Source organism: Maylandia zebra, linkage group LG2, assembly GCF_041146795.1.
Source record: "Maylandia zebra isolate NMK-2024a linkage group LG2, Mzebra_GT3a, whole genome shotgun sequence".
NCBI classification, from domain to species: Eukaryota; Metazoa; Chordata; class Actinopteri; order Cichliformes; family Cichlidae; genus Maylandia; species Maylandia zebra.
The window spans coordinates 11,952,579-11,966,805 of NC_135168.1; the positions used below are offsets into that span (position 1 = coordinate 11,952,579).

General features: G+C 42.3%; 1 long non-coding RNA gene across 1 annotated transcript; it reads right to left on the minus strand.

Moving 5' to 3' along the window:
* Nucleotides 1-10,657: 10,657 nt before the first annotated feature.
* Nucleotides 10,658-13,904, minus strand: LOC112433104 (uncharacterized). Its single transcript, XR_003023379.2, has 7 exons — nucleotides 13,633-13,904; nucleotides 12,876-12,915; nucleotides 12,684-12,730; nucleotides 12,327-12,371; nucleotides 11,455-11,484; nucleotides 10,925-10,993; nucleotides 10,658-10,717 (listed from the first exon to the last, which is right to left on the minus strand). It is a non-coding gene; the product is annotated as an uncharacterized LOC112433104 (long non-coding RNA).
* Nucleotides 13,905-14,227: the final 323 nt, after the last annotated feature.

The following is a 14,227-nucleotide window of genomic DNA, read 5'->3' on the forward strand; positions in this document are numbered from 1 at the left end:
CACATGCACAGAACACGCAGCAGGAGTAGCAAAAATAATTCAGAAAACAGCACACATAGTGAGGGAACACCCACTGAAAGTGCTTACCACACACAGTGTAGTGGCGTATGTGAACTCACAGGCATTCACAATGACCCCACTGACGCAACAGAGGTTGAGCAAAATTTTAGATGCGTCAAATTTGACATTCACACATGAAGGAATCAATATGGCAGATTTAATGGGGTCAGGAGAACCGCATGACTGTATTAAGAAAGCCCAAGTTGAAGGAAAAATCAGGGAAGACCTGAAGGCAGAGCCCATACATGGAGCTGAGGACTGGTTCACAGATGGATGCTGCCACAGAGATGAAGAAGGATTGAAAGCTGGCTATGCTGTAGTCTGTAGAGTAGGAACTGAGTTTCAGGTGAAAGAAGCAGGAAAAATTGAGGGACAACAGTCGGCCCAGAGAGCTGAAGTGATAGCCCTAACTCGAGCCCTGAGGCTGGCTAAGAACATGAGAGTGAACATCTACACGGACTCAGGATATGCGTTTGGAGCAGCTCATGTGGAACTGGCTCAGTGGAAGAGAGCCGGGTTCAGAACGGCCACTAATGCACCCATCTGTCACAAAAAGGAAATGGAGGAACTGGAAAAGGCCCTGGAGGACCCAGACGAGGTAAGCATCATAAAATGCAAAGGCCACTCACAAGCAGACAGTATGGTGGCGAAAGGAAATCAGAAAGCTGATGAAGCCGCAAAGGAAGCAGCAGGCTACAAAGGACAGAGACAAATGGTGCAGGTAACCCCAGAAGAGGAGGTTAGCACTAACAGCATGGAAGAAGTTAGACAGGCTCAGGAGGAGACATCCCAAGAGGAAAAGGGGGTGTGGGAAAACAAAGGAGCCTGGCAAGATGGTGGTTTGTGGAGGGGGCCAGATGGGCGTCCCGCTTTAACGGCCAAAATGGCGGAACAGAAGGTGAATGAGGCTCACGGGCTTGGTCACGTGGGAGTGAAACAGATGGAGAGAAATTTGTGCCGATGGTGGCATCCTGATTTGAGAAGGATGATAATGGAAAAGGCCAGAACGTGCCTAATTTGTGGGGCACACAACCCAAAGCCAGCAGTAAAACCTGAAGGCGGTAAGTTTCTCATGCCAGAGAGGTCAGGAGAAGAGGTTGTGATTGATTATACCGACATGATTGATACAGGCCCAGGTGGTGTGAGGTATTTGTTGGTGTGTGTGGATGTTCTGACTGGATGGCCCGAAGCATGGGCAACCAAACGTGAAGACGCGAAAAGTGTGATCAAGTGCTTAATCAATCATTACATTCCAAGGCATGGGTTTCCCAAGAGAATTAGATCAGACAATGGCACTCACTTCAAGAACAAAGATTTGCAAGAGGTAGAGAGGATGTTGGGAGTGCAACATAAGTTCGGGACGGTCTATCATCCCCAATCCCAGGGAAAGGTCGAGAGGATGAACCTAAATTTGAAAAACAAGTTGGCTAAAATATGTGCGCAAACGGGGCTAAATTGGGTCGCAGCCCTGCCCATTGCTTTAATGACCATAAGATGCTCTGTTAACCAATCCACAGGTTTCACGCCTTATGAGCTGCTGACTGGGAGACAGTTTCCAGCACCCTGGACAGTGGTCCCGGTGGAGCAGCCCAGGACAAGCAACAGGTCTCATGCAGAATATTTTAATGAGTTGAAAGCTCTTGTGTCCAGCTTTACAAAACAGGTCACTTGTGAGAGACCCACGGGGAACGGAGAGGTCCCGGACGCAAAGGTGGTGTGGCTAAAGGTCATTAAGCGAAAGTGGAAGGAGCCCCGCTGGACTGGTCCGTATGAGGTGACCGCCCGGACGGCCACAGCAGTCCAGCTGAAAGGGAAAGGCGACACCTGGTACCACTGGTCGCAGTGTGCACCCGCACATGAGAGCTTGGTGGAGGAAAACTCGTCTTCAAAGAACACAGGTGTCAACAAACAGAGGCAGAATAAACCCTCTCACCTGTGCAACGGGCCGACCAATAGTCCACCTGGAAGGCTGAAGAAAGAAGAGCAGCCTAGGAGAAAATCACCGCGTCTACAGAAAGGAGTGGTAACAAACTGAGAGTTTGAAAAGGGGTGGTTTAAATAAAAAGAGTAAAAGGGAAAGAGGAAAACAGAAACAAAGTTTCAAAATTTATGCTAAGTACAAATATACATCACACAATGCCACCCCGCGAACCGGAGACTCGTGAGGAGAAAGGACTGATTAAAATGTTGCTTGTGATGGTTAGTTTGATGACTGTAATGATATTGATAATGGCCCTATGTTTGCTTGTTTATATTTTGCAGGGAGGCCCCCACGAACTGTCTGAACACAGGGGCCAGTTGAATTCAGCACCAAAAGAGAAACTGTTTATTGAAACAGGGCTAAAGAGGAGATCAAAACACGAGGTTTCGGGTAAAAGGGATGAGTAACTGAGTACATATGGTGGTTTAGAGTTGAACTATGTTAATGGGTCTACAACTTCATTCACATTTGATTTATGCGATGTTTTTAAGTGTGGAGGAGCAGATAGTAGTTGGAGAGGATATAATGTGTGGGTTTGTTGGGATTATGCAGTAAGTACACATTGTGAAAGAGGAAGTCGGCCCTTTGCAAACTGGTGTCGGAACTGGAATCAGGTAAAGGGTTACACTGGGGAGAATGGGGAAGCGTCAGAACAAGGGTCGGAGAACGTGTTAAAACTTCAAAGAGATTATAGTCCATCTAAGAATCCTTTGACTATGTCGCTGGGCAACTGGCGGCGTAAAAACTCTGTGTATTTAGTCTTGGGTGTGGAGACTGTGGGAATTGACCCGAAGGGGTTAATTAAAGTTAATTTTCTTGAAAAGGCCAATCCCGTAAATACTGTAGAGCCAATTAGAGAAGAAAAGGAAATACACATGATTAACAACCCAATAAACTCGGTTGCACATTTTACAGGAAAAAAGGGAAACGGGTCGTTATATGTGGTACCAGAGGAACAGGAACCAAAGGATAGACGAGTCCTGGCGGTGGACTACACTAGACTGAAGCCTCAAGATTTAATTGAGCGCGCCACTGGGTTCAGTGACAGTAATCTCTGGCTGGACTGGATGGCTCTAAATGCTAGGGAACAAGAGCTATCTAATTGTGTTGCTTGTGCCTCTGCTAGACCACGTTTGTTCACAGAGCCCGCTCCACTCCATCCGGAGGACAAGTGGGGCTATGATTGCATGTTGCGAATGACTAGAGGAGCGGTGAGTACTGGAGACTGCACTGTGTTGTCCAGTTTGTTTCCTCCAGTTGACAAGCGGACAAAGGCAGGACCATTTTTGCCGAAAAAAGGTAATTATACGTGTTTTAAGTTCTCCACAGATAAAGTAATATATAACGTGGGAGAAATCGACCCAAGTTGGTGCGCTGTTACCCAGACGGGAAGAACCACAAACAATATAAGTGATCCCACCACTTTAATTGGGACTTGGGCTAGAAGTGGACTTTATTATTACTGTGGGCACAAGACTCTTTTGGCTCGTGTTCCTCTGGGAAGTGTGGGGACGTGCGCAATGGTGAGACTAGGAGCACCTCTTATGCTAATTGGAAATCAGGTAAAAACCATTCCACAGCACAACACACGCACATTGGCAGCGTGTGTTAGAGACACAGTTAGAGAGAAGAGGGGAAAGTTTAATCATGTTTCGCTGGGGTTGCAAAAGAGCAGTTTGTCGCAGAACTGCTGCTGAGGTGTCAAGATGACAAGCGAGCATCCGGCAGTAACAGGATGTACCGGCCATGAAAACGACGACAACGCTCTTTTAAACTGTGTTAAAAGTCATTGTGGTTTTGATTTGATCTATGTATAAAATGTATCTGTGACGTTGAAGGGGCGTCATTAAATTTAAGCCCTGACGGTATAAAATATCTGTTTATGCTTTGATTAAGTTGAAGATCAATTCCTGTCTGCATACAGGGTTGGCTTCCCACGCGTGTAGTCATTAAAATCATTGTTTGACCAAGATCTTCTGGACCATGGTGGTTTGTACTCTCCTTCCTCAATTTTTGAACCTTAACACAACGCTTCTTAAATGTGTTTTTGCAGGATAAAACACAGCAGGTGGTGTAGAGAGGACGTCAGCTGACGGAGCAGAGGGAGGCAGACTGTGGATAAATGACAGAGTGAGAGGAGAGCAACCATGACAGAAGCACAGGTGTGGCAGATAGAAGTGGCTTTATAGACACTTATTGTCAGTCCTCGTGCATGCTGTGGAAATAAGTGTCTGTGTCATGAGGTGACATGTGAGCTTATCTTTGGTCAATAAAGCTGAACGACCAGTTTTCACTTTGCTTGTTACGCTTGTTTAGTGACGTCTGGGTTTCTGTGGAGCCCGAATTTTGATGAGTTCTGGTGAAATCATCTGAGATCATCTGAGCATCGGTGAAGAGTCAGCAGAGAAAGTGTGGGACAGAAGTTTGCTTTGGACACATGGACTGAAATCAAAAAGTAACAAACAGGATTTCCAATGGACAGTATGGAGAAGTGAAAGTACACAAAGGCTGTGCTGGAACACGTGTGTTACACTTTTTGACAGCTGAGAACAAAACACAATATTTTGCATCATCTCTGCAGTGTCTCTTCTTTCCTCTGCTGTTGTGCTTTTAGCTCCAAACTGTTTCAAATGGTTTGTCAGCAAGCTGACCTCTGACCTCTGCAGTACTAACTCCTGACCCGTACAAAGAGCGGGCGTTTCTGACCTTTGACCTGCAGCTGTATGTCTCTCAGTCTCAGTTCTTCTCTCCGTCACTGATGGAGCAGGTGTAGTTGCTGCTGACAGTCAGTCGTTTGTTTTCTCAGAGTGAGGCTGAAGTCTGAACTGTTCAGAGCATCAGGTCTCATCAACGTGCGCTGCTGTAACGCCGCTTTGTCCTCTGAGATCACCAGGTATGAAACCTGAGTGCTGACAGAGCAGCATGTTCCCCCTCATTCACCTCCACCACCACAGCCAAGGCATGCTGGGAAACTGAGGACACACAGACGGAGAACTGAAGTGTCTGCTGTGTGTTCATCTCAGAGTCCTCACAGGTGACACATTAGCTCCAGAACACCAAGCCAGGTGTTTGAAGCCTGACAGGGATTCTTCCCATCCAGAGGGAGGATTTAGCTGCACAACAATGAACATTAGTGTGTAGTTTAGAAACACAGACTGTGCCTGCACTGCATCTAGTGAAGAAAAGTGTTACTGCGAGAGAACCAGGCTCCTTTAAAGCAGCTGATATTAAGGTTGAAAAATCAACAATAAGCTGATGTAATCAACGTTTCACAAAATGGTCAGCAGCTAAAATCTGGAGCCGTTCTTTGGTGGTAATTAACAGTTTGTTCTTGTTAGCTAATTATGTCATTAAAGGTAGCAGCAGAAGCCTTGTGTTGAAAGCCCATTCACTCACACATTCACACAGTATGTGTGTGTCTGTGTTACACTGTGGACATCCCTTCTGTTGGAGCGCCATCTTGTGGCAGGTTTAAGAAATGTTCTTCTTGTAAATCCAAACTGATGCACCTCCATAGCAGACTGTGGAGGCTTTCAGTGACATGAAGACTTGATTTATACTGTCATATTCTCCTGTTACACAAAGCACAGCACGCTGAACATGGATGAACTGAAACTCCCAGCATCTGACTGAGGAAAAGCACAAATCATTCTCACACTGACTCCTGCTTGATTTTAGATTTGCTTTCAAATCCTCACACTTTCATATGAAGCACTAAATGGGCTCCAGACTGTTTATCTCAGCTTCCTGTCAAACACACTGCTGCTCACACCGAGGCTCAGTTTACTCCTCCAGCCTGGCTTAACCTGCTGTCTGTTAAAAACAGTCCCACACTCCTCTGTTTAATCCTTCTGATCAGACTCTTTGATTTTGTATTGTTTTTACCTGAAGTTGTGTTTTTGACATGGTTCTGTCTGTGAAATAAAGCTCACACACACACTGCTACAGTCCTTCATACACTTAGAAACGAAGCTGCTCCTTTCCTCAGTGCTGACACATAAAGAAGAGTTGGTTTTATATCCAACACGTCTCTGTTCCAGAAAACAGCTTCAGCAGCCTCTGAGTCTGAACTTGGAGTTGGTTATAAGCCACAGGCCTGTGTGCACAGCAATGAGGAAATATAATGCAGTAAGTGAAACATGGATGTGTGGAACAGATTATCCCAAAGGTTGATTCTGTTCATCTGGACGTTCTCAGTGAAACATTTGGTCTCTCGGTCAGGTGACTCCTTTAGTCTCAGCTGACTGCAGCTTTCCAAACCTTTGTCACTGGATCACTCACTTCATCTCCAACGTGTCCCTGACACAGACAGCTGGAGCCGTTACAGCAAAATCATTGATCATCGTTTTTAGAACATTAGCTGGTGGTGGTGGGAGGTTTGGAGTCTTCTCTCACCCCCATTCTCTGCGGCCTGCTGGAGCGGGAGGGCTAGTAGGAGGAGTTGGCCGTCCGACTGCGGTCTGGGGTGTGGGGCCTCCCTGCTGCTGCGGAGTCGGGGTGGTCTGCCTCTCCCCACCGCAGGGAAAAGGGTAACACCACCTGGGTCTGGGTGCAATTCCCCCCTCCAGGGGCAAGGGTACCTAGACCCGGTTTGTAGAGTACGCTTGGGGAGTGTGATTGTGTGTACAGCGTCTCTTTATGTCTGTCTCCACGTTGGTTGAGTGTGGAGTAAGTGCATATGAGAGCATGAGGGTGGGAATGGATGTTTGTGTCTGTGTGTGCCTGTATGTCTGTGTCTATATGTCAGGTTGGGTATCAGACGCCACCTCTCTGGGGACACCTCAGGCCCTCCAAGGTTTGGAGGCCTATCTCCACCCACCACCACTTCCCCTGCCGGTGGCGGACTCCCTCAGGTGTCGGTGTGTTGGTGGTTCTTTGTGTCTGGGGGTGGGCGTCCGGGTACACACCGGCTCACTCCTTGGCGGCCGCTTGTCGGGGCCTGGGGCCTGGGGCTCGCTCGGGCCCCTTTGGAGGTGGGGTGCCCCCGGCCTCTCGGCCTAGGGCTCGGTCACTCAGGCGCAGCTGGGGGCCGGCGGAGCTCACGGGCGCGTCACTGCAACTCCCCCTGACTTCTGCTCCGCGGCTGCTGGGCGAGCCCTCATCTGGGACTCTCCTCAGCTCTTACTGGAACAGTGGCGCGGCTGCCCCCCTGTTGGTCTTCCATGGTCTCTTGTGTTCTGGGGTCCTCTGGATGTCTGGAGTTTTGATCTCCTCCATACCCGCTTCACACCCTGGAGGACGGGGCTGTGGCCCCCCCACACTCCCTAGCAGATCATTACATGGAGAAACCTTTGGAATGCAAGCATGCTGATCCACACAGGTATGCACACATGGGTATTCACAGACGCGGACTAAAGCTTTCTTGGCTGCTGCCTCAAAGCACACTGTGCGCTGTCTATCTTGCGTGCTGCACAATATCGTTTATTACTTAGTAAATACTGATATCTATGACTAGCTAGTTTATTGTGATGGTGCTTTGTTTTCTCTATTATTATGTTGCTCTTTGTTGTTTGCTGTCTCCTCTGTTTGTTTTTGTTTGTTTGTTTGTTTGTTTTTTTTCTCCATACAGGTGACCCAGGAGTTTTTTTTTTTTTCTCTCTCTCTTCCCCCCCCTTCTCACCTTCTCTTCTCCCCTTTGGTTTTCTTTCTTTCTCTCCCCCTCTCTCTCTCATTCATTCCCCCTGTCCTATTTATTAAAAAAAAAAAAAAAAAAAAAAATGACAAAGGATGAACTGAAGCTCTGCCATCACGTAATGTCGCATACTGCTGTTTCTGATGTCATTTAGAAAAAAAAAAAAAAAAAAAAAAAAAAAAAAAGAACATTAGCTGGTGTTGGTGGGCAGGCTAGCAGTGCTAATTGTTAGCACTAGTTCTGCTGCTCTCCCTTTGTCTCTGTTATTGTTGGTCTTTAGTGAACAATATAAAGTGTCTTCATGAGACTGTTGCCTAATGTTCAAATGTAGATAACACCACCTGCACCAACCTGTTACACAGCACAGCCCTCTGGTGTAGCTTTGCCCATACGGTAAAAAAATATATTTTAAAATACATTTTAAAATATATTTATATATTTAAAATGTATTTTAGCACATATATTTTTTGGCCATTTTTTGTATATTTTGAAATATATTTCAAAATACATTTTGAAATATATTTATATATTTTGAAATGTATTTTAGCACATATATTTTTTGGCCATTTTTTGTATATTTTGAAATATATTAATAAAATATATTTCAAAATACAATTTAAATGTATTTAAAATCATTCAAAAAAATATAAATTTAACCCTTCATATATTTCTAAGAAAACACATTCACATGTAACATCTGAAAGAAATCTTTATTTGATGTTTAAAACATACATATAGCATATCAATCAAGCAAGGAATATTCATTTTATAAGTTTATTCTCATTACATACTTAAACATTCTAAAAGAAACACACACACATATACAGTGGGGCAAAAAAGTATTTAGTCAGCCACCGATTGTGCAAGTTCCCCCACCTAAAATGATGACAGAGGTCAGTAATTTGCACCAGAGGTACACTTCAACTGTGAGAGACAGAATGTGAAAAAAAATCCATGAATCCACATGGTAGGATTTGTAAAGAATTTATTCGTAAATCAGGGTGGAAAATAAGTATTTGGTCAATAACAAAAATACAACTCAATACTTTGTAACATAACCTTTGTTGGCAATAACAGAGGTCAAACGTTTACTATAGGTCTTTACCAGGTTTGCACACACAGTAGCTGGTGTTTTGGCCCATTCCTCCATGCAGATCTTCTCGAGAGCAGTGATGTTTTGGGGCTGTCGCCGAGCAACACGGACTTTCAACTCCCGCCACAGATTTTCTATGGGGTTGAGGTCTGGAGACTGGCTAGGCCACTCCAGGACTTTCAAATGCTTCTTACAGAGCCACTCCTTTGTTGCCCGGGCAGTGTGTTTTGGATCATTGTCATGTTGGAAGACCCAGCCTCGCTTCATCTTCAAAGTTCTCACTGATGGAAGGAGGTTTTGGCTCAAAATCTCACGATACATGGCCCCATTCATTCTGTCCTTAACACGGATCAGTCGTCCTGTCCCCTTGGCAGAAAAACAGCCCCATAGCATGATGTTTCCACCCCCATGCTTCACAGTAGGTATGGTGTTCTTGGGATGCAACTCAGTATTCTTCTTCCTCCAAACACGACGAGTTGAGTTTATACCAAAAAGTTCTACTTTGGTTTCATCTGACCACATGACATCCTCCCAATCCTCTGCTGTATCATCCATGTGCTCTCTGGCAAACTTCAGACGGGCCTGGACATGCACTGTCTTCAGCAGCGGAACACGTCTGGCACTGCGGGATTTGATTCCCTGCCGTTGTAGTGTGTTACTGATGGTGACCTTTGTTACTTTGGTCCCAGCTCTCTGCAGGTCATTCACCAGGTCCCCCCGTGTGGTTCTGGGATCTTTGCTCACCGTTCTCATGATTATTTTGACCCCACGGGATGAGATCTTGCGTGGAGCCCCAGATCGAGGGAGATTATCAGTGGTCTTGTATGTCTTCCATTTTCTGATGATTGCTCCCACAGTTGATTTTTTCACACCAAGCTGCTTGCCTATTGTAGATTCACTCTTCCCAGTCTGGTGCAGGTCTACAATACTTTTCCTGGTGTCCTTCGAAAGCTCTTTGGTCTTGGCCATGGCGGAGTTTGGAGTCTGACTGTTTGAGGCTGTGGACAGGTGTCTTTTATACAGATGATGAGTTCAAACAGGTGCCATTCATACAGGTAACGAGTGGGGGACAGAAAAGCTTCTTACAGAAGACGTTACAGGTCTGTGAGAGCCAGAGATTTTCCTTGTTTGAGGTGACCAAATACTTATTTTCCACCCTAATTTACGAATAAATTCTTTACAAATCCTACCATGTGAATTCATGGATTTTTTTTCACATTCTGTCTCTCACAGTTGAAGTGTACCTCTGGTGCAAATTACTGACCTCTGTCATCATCTTAAGTGGGGGAACTTGCACAATCGGTGGCTGACTAAATACTTTTTTGCCCCACTGTACATATATGTGTGTATATATATATATATATATATATATATATATATATATATATATATATATATACACACAGTCTCAGTTCCCCCAGCTTTCACTGCAATCCTCAAAGCCCTTCTGGACACGCTGGGAAACCCCTTCCTTACCCCCACTGTAACAAACAAAAGTCACAGTTCTATTACTTTTATCAGAGTTAAAATAAAAATGTGATTTATGTTAGCTGGCTTCATTTAGCAAACAGATATTTCTGTTTATACAGATACAGATATTAATACAGATATATTTTACGCATAATTTTACCTCTTTTTTTTCCTAGATGGGAAGTCTATCCAGTTCACATTACAGTAATGCTAACACCCCTTTTGGTCGTCTCTCCTTACCTTCCAGCATTCATAAATCTGTTGACCTTCTTTGTCTGAGACCAACCACTACAATGCATCATCACCTATTTGTATTGGTAACTTACTTTACAACCTATTTTAATGGTTGCAAAGTGAGTTACTTGTGGTGTATGCAATTTTAGATACACAGAAAGTCTTCACTTACTATATATGGCTGTCATAGTGTCCTTATCAAGGGCAGTTCTTCACTCTGCGCCGATGTCCGTTTTGCTCTGTCCTCCTATAAAAAGCATGAACATTTGAGTGTTTGACTAGTTTTAGATTTCCAAAAATTTGATATTTGTACAACTAAACATTTGAACTACAATTATATGCTATTGAGCGATACTTTTATGGGTAATTTTTGGTAAAGAAACTGGTGACAGAGTTGTAGGCTTTTTAAAGTACTATTACCTAACCATTTGAACTGACTTTCAAAGCTGATTACCTTTTAAATTGCTGTGGATCAAAACCTCCAGTGGGAAGGCGGCCATTAGAAGAACACGCACCATTGAACCTGAAAATAACAAAAACAAACAAAAAACAGAACAATATATAAGAGTCCGGTAGGGTAATAAATCTCTTCTGAAGCAATATAGTTCATTTTGGGTGAAAAACAAAACATTCCTCTAAAATATATATACTGACATCAGCAATCAACATCATGATTGTAATTATTTCCTTTTTAGTACATCTACTGCTGTTTGCATGTGTCAAGCACTACGACTGTATCTATGCATATAAATTCACCATATATATCCAGCAAAAATGTTTTGTTATAGTCAAAAGGAAAACAAACAAAGGCATTCAATCAGAGGTGAGAAATTAATTGGGAATATGAATTATAGGTGAACTATTCTTTACCTACTAGCAATCAAGCTTCTTTAACCAAGAAGCTTGAAATATTTGAATGTAAAATAAAATAAATAAATAAATAATAATAAAAATAACATGATGTAATTAAAATGCACAACTTACATTAAGGAAATCTGCATTTGTATCCACAGGCTAAAAGTAAAACAGTAAATGTGTTAGTAATAGTACAGGTATTTGTAAAAAAAAAAAAAAAAAGAGGCAGTAACTGTGACGCTTCTAGTGGGATGCTAAATGCAGAGATTTATATTTACAGTATAATACTGCATGTACGGGTAGCTGTGTTGTGAACTGTAACTGAATATTAGAGAATCTCAGAGAAATTAAATGTATTTATTTTTTTAATTTATCAATCATAAAACTGTGTGTTTTGAAGGCCTGTTACGATAACGACTTTTTGTTGGTCGGTATATTGCCCCATAAACAATTGCGACAAGTTATGTCATTGTCATTTTAAGACCATTTTATGTCTTTGAATGTATAATCATAATATAACACCATAATAATGCAAGATCTACACACTTTCAATTGACAAACCAACATCTAATTCTTAAAGTATTTAGATCATTGAAGTTAGGAATCAAAATATTAGATACCTTAAAAACTTGAATAAATAGTAAGTTTTCTAACAAATAGAAAACAATGATATTTAATGTTATTGTTTTGTTATCATTATATTTTATTTTTGTAAATATAATGGCGGATAAATTACATCATCAACAATTATTGAGGTCATGTACATGTACTGTGTGTTAAGTCGATATATCGATTATTGTGATAGGCCTACTGTTTTGGTATCATAACGAGCTTGTCAAACATGCATGACCACTAAACAATGTCTAAGCAGTAGTACTGGTCTGAATGACAACAAACATAACTAGTGTTTTGGAAAATCTGTTAGAAAACAGTTATTTCAATAATTATGATTAGCATGTGACACAGACACCGCATAAAAAACCACAACAACAAATACTTACTTTAGGAGGATGGGGGAGGGCAGCATGAGGTTGAGACTTTGACATCTGTAAGAAACAAATTCATGTATTACAAACAAGTCACTTAAAAATACATTAATGTGGCAGACTGTTCCCTGTTCAGATGCAGTGTATAAGTACAATCAGGGCTGTCACAACAATGGGGTGGGGCCAAGTGGCTGCAACCCTAGGTACAATGTGCAGGTATATATAATTACATATAATATATGTGAATAAAGCAAGAATCTGTTTAGGTTAGTCACTGTGCTGACTGATGCTTGCTAGGTTTATATGATTGCAAACTGCACAAAAACAACAACAGCAACAACATTAATGACAATGACAAACAAAATTACTTACATTTATGTAAATCTCACATTAGGAAGATCTGCATTCGATTTCATGGGCTGAAATAAATAGGCAGAAACATTACTGCTAAAAAAATAAAAAACAAAAACTCTAAAAAGCCTAAAAATGACTTAAAAAGCAAGGAAATGTGGAACATTGTAATTAGCGAACATTAATAAAGCATAACTGTTCTTTGTTTCTAACCTTGGTAAGTACTCTGTAGCCAGAAGGAGAGGTAGGATTTCTGTGAAAGCCAAATTAAATGTGAATAGGCTTTGATAGTTATTGAGAAGGCAGAATAATAAGAAAAGGCAAAAGTACGTCACAATATAATTAATTAAGTTACATATTTTGATTACCAAATTATGGAAGCGTGGAGCTGCCACCCAGGCAAAAGAAAAATAGAGCTATATCACGTTATGACGTGAAATGTTTATTGTTCTAACATTATGCTTTTCATGTTTGTATAATACAGTGGTTCTTAACCTTGTTGGAGGTACCGAACCCCACCAGTTTCATATGTGCATTCATTGAACCCCTCTTTAGTGAAAAATAAAGTGTGTTTTTTTTTCAAATTAGACGTAGATATGTTTTTTACTGGTGCACAAAATGAGCCGTGCACGTCACAGCGGAGGCTCTGCCGAACCCCTGAGACCAACTCACCGAACCCCTAGGGTTCGATCGAACCCAGGTTAAGAACCACTGGTATAATATAATATCACGTTATTATAATATACATAATTGTCACGTTCGCACAATATTGTACGGACGTGATAATTATGTACATTTTTCGTACAATGTTGTTCAAACATGTTGTTCAAACATGATAGTATATTGTTAGAACGATAAACTTTTCACGTTATAACGTGATATACTTATATTTCTCTTTTGCCTGGGTGGCAGCTCTACGCTTCCGTTCCAAATAAGCGAGAATAAAGTAATATTATATGGGAAAAGGCACCTGCTAGCTTGATGATGGAGGCGTCTTAGACTGGCCACCCGCCTTGGCTTCTTGTCGCCACTCCACGAAATAAAGGTCCGTTTCCTCCATGCCGGCTAATTATTCATCCTCATTAAAATCTCGTATATGTTCAGTTGGCAGAATTGAGAATTTTACATCTTCCAACCACTTAATTAACGCGAACATAATCGGCTTGTTTCTTCCCGTCTCCTGTATCCGGCCGTTCCTCTCGCTGTCAGATTTCGCGCCTCAGAGACGTCGTTATTTTTCAAAAAAAAAAAAAAAGAAAGAAAGAAAGAAAGAAACAGCAACAACTACTAAAGAGAGTTTTTGCACGTTCATTGCACATTTGTGGGAATGTTTAAATATTTAATTTTTATTAATTACTTTTCATTATATCTTTATTTTTTAAACCACCGTGGCAATGCGCATGCGCATACACTCCTGCACGCAAAGGGCTTTGGAGTTGACGTAATGTCGCAATGCATTGTGGGAGCGCAGCACCATCTTGGCAGGTCACGAATCAAAACAAGTTTGCTACGAACCATTCTGAAACGTAGCTCAAAAGAAAATGACGGTATAGAGACAGATTCTG